Below are 6,000 nucleotides of genomic sequence, written 5' to 3'. Positions count from 1 at the left end.
TTGCTGGACTGCACTTTTAGGAGGTCAGGTTTTACTGCAGTCCTGATAAGCACAGCAGAAAGCAAAACTGATCCATCTGGATGGGAATAGTGATGAAGCAGATTTATTTCTCCATGTTAACGATATGTCAAATTGTAATATGTAAAATATGTGAAGATTTAATGGGTATATTCATCAGGCTTCTGGTATGTTGCCTGTGAACTCTTCATTTGGCAGATCAAACACTTTATTCAGGAGCTCAGTGTTTCTCCAGAAGTCATTCTTATGTTGGGTGTGTAGTGTCCATAATATCAGAGCAATGCACGGGTCTGTACAAATGAGGCCCTGACTGTAAAGTGAATGTGGAATCTGTAGTGGTGCTTGGACGTGGTACATCAGAACCTGGCTCTGTGACAGGCTGTAGTGACAGGGCAGCACAGACTTTTGAGTACAGTGTTAACAAGGGGGTTACCATCCTTGGTGTGGAACTAGATGGGGAAGAAACAAATACAGCTGCCTTCTTTGGGGATACACAGCAATGTCCAGATCTGTGCTGGAGGAGGGCCAACCAGTGTGTTAGACATGTTCCAAGGGATGCTAAAGTAAGGCCAGGATAGCTAGAAACTGGGCTATGGCTTGCACAAGATGATATAGTAGTCTAATAGATGGTTACTGAAAAGCCTATTGACATCTTGTATTACAGAATACATCTGGCTGGAAGAGACCTTAAAGATCATCCAGTCCAGCCCTCAACCCAGCACTGAAGGGTTAACACTAAACCATGCCCCTAAGCATTAGATCCACACAGTGCTTGAACACCTCCAGGGATGGTGACTCCACCACTGCCCTGGGCAGACCATTCCAGTGTTTGATAACCCTTTCAGTGAAGAAATATTTCCTAATATCCAGCTAAACCTGTCCTAGCAGAGCTTGAAACCATTTCCTCTAGTCATGTCTCTTGTCATCAAGGAGAAGAGGCTGGCCCCCACCTGAATGGCTACTTTGCCTCAGTATTTGTCAGTGACACTAGCTGCTGCATGAGAATTCAGCCCCGGAACTGGAAGACTGGGATGGGGAGCAGAGAGCAGCTCCCACAATCCAGTAGGAAGTGATCAATGACCTATTGTGTCACTTGGATGTGCACAAGTCTGTGGGACCAGATAGGATCCACCTGATGTCCTCACCAAGCCACTCGCCATTATTTGTCCACAGTCCTGGCTAACTGGGGGGGTGCCACCTGACTGGAGATTGGCAAATGTGATGCCCAGCTACAAGAAGGGCTGGAACGACAACCCAGGGAACTACAAGCCTTTCAGTCTGACTTTGGTGTCAGGAAAGGCCATGGAGCAGGTTATCCTGAGTACTATCACAAGACAACCAGGTGATCAGGCCCAGTCAGCATGGGCTTTTTGAAAGCAGGTCCTGCCTGGCTAATCTAATCTCCTTCTACAATAAGGTGACTTGCCCAGGGGCTGAGGAAAGGGCTTGGATAGTGCCTGACTGTAAAGCCTTTGACACTGACTCCCACAGCATCCTCCCTCAGAAACTCCTCAGAAAGTGTAAGCTGATATTTGGATATTGTCTGATCAGGGCTGTCATTCTGGGAGGAAGGACTGCTGATACAGAAACTGTGCTAGAGTGTAGGGAGACAAACATGTAGAAAAGGCATGAAGTACTTCTCAGAAAATACCGGATAACATCTGAAGTAAAACTTCTCACCACCCTCCAAGGGAAGAATGACTGCTTTCTGCAGGCAAGTGTGCTTAGGTGGGTGGACACTGGTGACTGATGCCTTTTGTATTTGATTTGAACCTGACAGGTTTCTAGACACCTGAATTCCAGCCATCATCCCATTATATGTTCCTCAGCAAGAATAAGGCTTTGTTATAACCCACTTTTTTAGTATAGATTTTGTGCTCTGGCTTCAAGCTGCTGCTTAGTGGTTTTTTTGCTAACTAGACAGAAACTTTCAGTGCAAGTTGCTTTCTCTGGCCACAAATCTCCTGTGCTGCTTCACTCAATTTCATTGGTTTTCTCATATGGTTTTCCAAACTGTACAGTGTCATCCAGTATCAGCCTCCCCAGCTCCATAGGCTGAAATAAATCTTCATTGCTTCCTGGTTTTTATCCAAGGGTTGTGGTTGTCTCACACTGTGGAGTTGTTTTCTGATACACCCTCTTTAACGCTGTAGCTCTGGCCCATGTATAATGCATGCTCTGGAAACAGAAGGTTTGTGCTTTATCTGAATGGTCACAGTCTACCAAGTGTTAGGATTGCTGTAAATTGCTTTGTCCATATTTACTATTCTTGCAGTCATTGTTTTATCTCCACATTTCATCCAAAGCTAGTCATCCTGCTGTCTGCCAGCTGCCATCCTTGCAGATGACAAAAGACAGTTTTCAGGTTTCGCTCAAGATGATCTTGGTTTTCACCAGGTGTTTTAGGATGAGGTGCTTCATAGAATGGTCTGGGTTGGAAGGGACCTCTGAAGGTCATCTAGTTCAACCCCCTCTGCAGTCAGCAGGGACATACTCAACTAGGTCAGGCTGCCCAGAACCCTGTCAAACCTCTCCTTGAATATCTCCAGGGGTGGGCCCTCAACTACCTCCCTGGGCAACCTGTTCTGGTGTTCCACTACCCTGATGGTAAAGAACTTGTTCCTAACATCTGATCTAAATCTACTCTTCTCTAGTTTGAAACCATTGCCCCTCATCCTATCACTACAGGCCTTTGTAAACAGTCCTTTTCCAGCCTTCCTGTAGGTCTCTTTCAGGTACTAGAAGGTCATTAGGTCTCCCCAGAGCCTTCTCCATGCTGAACAGCCCCAGCTCCCTCAGCTTGTCTTTGTGGCATAGGTGCTTCAACCCCCTTACCATTTTTGTAGCCCTCCTCTGGACCTGCTCTGTCAGGTCTATGTCCTTCCTGTATTGAGGGCTGCAGAGCTGGGAATCCCTGGGCTTCTTCACTGACCAGAAAGGAGTTTAGATTATTCACCCATAAGAAGGCATCTCTGTTGGGTCAGCTGAGTCCCACCCTACCAGTGTGCTGATCCCTTGGAATGCTTTAGAGGCAACTCTCTGAGAAGTAGGGAGGGTTGGTTGAAACGAGAATGTGAGCATGCACAAGGTGTACATCTTTATTTAAGATGTGTGAACTGTGTGAGAACAGCCAGATAAAGCCAGTGCAGCTGTAGAAAATGAATTTAAACAACTTGATAACTTTTCAGGCAAAATCCCACTGGAACCAAGTCTGAGGAGCAATATTTAAATAAAGGTCAACAAGAGCACGAGCACTAATTATCCCAGTGCAAAGCAAGACCAGGAAGAGCCAAAGATGAGAGGATGAGTAACAAGTTAATTAGCTGACTTCAAATGCAAGAGAGAGAGAAATCAAGAGAGAGAACTCAAATTACTAAGGACTGCTATAAAGGAGGCCTAAAGAAGGGGAAAGCTCACAAAATGAAGATTTAATGAGGAGTATCAAAAGGTAATTGAAAACTGTCAGGACACAGGTAGTAAGAGATGGATCAAGAATTAGACCACTACTTGGCAAAGACAGAAAGGCATAAACTGATGGATTGTTGTATACATCTGAAATGCTTTAATAATAAACTCCCTGCTGGGTTTTTTATTATTTCCTTTGTGTTGCCAGGCATGTTAGCTGCAGAACCATGTTGAACTACCAAGGCTGGAGAGCTTTGGGACCACATAGAATCAGAGAATTGTTAGGGTTGGAAGGGACCCCAAGGATCATCCAGTTCCAACCCCCCTGCCATGGGCAGGGACACCTCACACTAGATCAGGTTGCTCAGAGCCACATCCAGCCTGGCCTTAAAAACTTTCAGGGATGAGGCTTCCACCACCTCCCTGAGCAACCTGTTCCAGTGTCTCACCACCCTCATGGTGAAGAACTTCTTCCTAACATCCAATCTGAATCTACCCATTTCTAGTTTTGTTCCGTTCTCCCTAGTCCTATAATTATCTGACACCCTGAGAAGTCCCTCACCAGCTTTCTGCTTACATCCCACCAGCCTGGAGTGCACACACCTCTGTGGTTCTGTCTTACGATCAAGTTCAGCTTGCAAATCAAGGCTGACACCAGAGGTCGACTTTCTGAACTCACTTTGGTAGAGTGACTTGCAAAAGGGAGTGGTTGCTCCTCGGAAGGTAAAGTAGGTGTAGCAGGTGATGGATTATCACCGTGCTGGAGAGCCCAAAGTGAATAAAAACTGAGCTAAGGTCTGAGCATCTGTGACTGCCAGACCTGGTCCAAGAGCTTCTTAAGTCAAAACCACTCAGGCTACAGCTCCCTGTATAGTCCCCTTTGGCTCCTTTCCTTGCTTCATGCTCTGTCAGCCTTGGATTGTTTTCAGCTGCCTGTACAAACTTCCCCAAGCTGGCTCTGGGAGATCCAAGATGAACCTGGGGATGTCTAGTAGCAAATAGAAATCAAAAGACATATTTTCATTTGATTTTGTTGTTGGATCCTCTTCTACACATTGTTCCTCCTCCTCCCTCTGCCTATCCCTCTCTCCTTAGCCCAAATGCTCAAGGTCGGCACTGCTGCCCTGCTCTCCCTGCGGGCACAAGTGGCAGCCAGCAAGCTCTGCAGCTGTTGCCTTCATCATTTTATAGGCAAGATTATTCCCTCCTGCATCTCTTCTGCTTCTTGTTATGCAACTGTATTTCATGATTTACTTTGGTACATGGCCTGAGGAGGTAGCTTGAGAAGAGTGATGGGAAGGTTGCATGACTTCTGCTTCTACCTGAGGATGGAGACAGAAGTTTGGGAAAAAGAGAAACCATTGTGGTCTGTTGTTTTGAGACTAGGGGCAAGGGGAAAGAAAGGGAATTAGCTAAGACCAAGGAGTCTGTATCTAAGGTGAGCAAGGAGCCTGAAGCAGCTAGATCAGAGTGACATTATTCATAAAGAGTCACAGATGTGGAATTGGAAATGAGCAGGAGTCCAAAGGGGAATTTGGGTTTGTTGGTACAAGAGCTGAGCTGCAAACTGACAGTGCCACAGCAGTGTGTGCAAAACAGTCATCCCTGGGCCAGGCTGATGTGGTGTCTGTGTCAAGTGAAGGTTGATCTCTAAGCACCCTGAACCCCAGGTGCAGGGTTAGGGGGCTCTTGCTTGCAAGCTTATTCCTAGTTCTGTCATACTGTTCTATGAGGTCAGGCAAGTTTCTTTCCCTGTGGGTAAACTGAGACACTGAACAATTAAAGCTGACACTTAGCAAGAAGAGTTATGAGTGTTGGTATCAGAACTTGAAGGGACTGCAGATTACAACAGCGAGACCCAGTGCAAACTAAAAATATGTGTGCTTCCAAAGCACAAAAGAGCTTTAATATCCTCTTTGCAAGTCAGCTGGTTTCTCCAAATGGCCTACATGTGCTTTTGGAGCAGTCTGTGTTGCTGACCTGATGTTCCATCACTCATGAGAGCTCCAAGAACAGTCGTGTAGAAATCCAAGAATATCTCCAAAAAGAGCAGAGCTGCTGGGCTAGGTAAGTAAGGGAGCTGAGGACCACTGAAGGAAACCCTCACACCAGGGAACCATTTGCAGTGCTCAGTCTCTTGATGCATTCTTGGAGCTTCCTCATGCTTGAAGGCTCACAAAGCACTTGAACAAGAAGGGAGGTTTGCCTGCTTGTTTTTTGTTGTACTTTATATCCCCTCTGGACTCAGCTTGAGCTGTCATCACATCACTGCTGTGGCAGCAGGAGGAACTCCTTTGACAGCCACATAACTCTGAAGGAGAAGCTGCTTTGCACATATGGTAGTGGTTCAGATGTTTCTGACCCCTGAGCTCTCCCTCTCTTCCAGTTCAAGTCCTTCATTATAGCTCTCTGCTCCTGTGCTGGAAGATCTGTACTGTCATGGGGGAAAAAAACCTGCTAGTTTTATTAAGAGACAATCCTTTTTATTAAGGGGTAGTTTATGACCTGGCACTGGTGATGTACCTGTGGTAGAACGCAGTAAAGGAATGGATTCACTGTTTAGAGGGGCAGGAAGGT

This window comes from Melanerpes formicivorus, unplaced genomic scaffold (genome assembly GCF_026170545.1).
Source record: "Melanerpes formicivorus ecotype bairdi unplaced genomic scaffold, bMelFor1.0.p_v2 SCAF_17, whole genome shotgun sequence".
NCBI classification, from domain to species: Eukaryota; Metazoa; Chordata; class Aves; order Piciformes; family Picidae; genus Melanerpes; species Melanerpes formicivorus.
Note: the sequence above shows the minus strand (reverse complement) of the source record.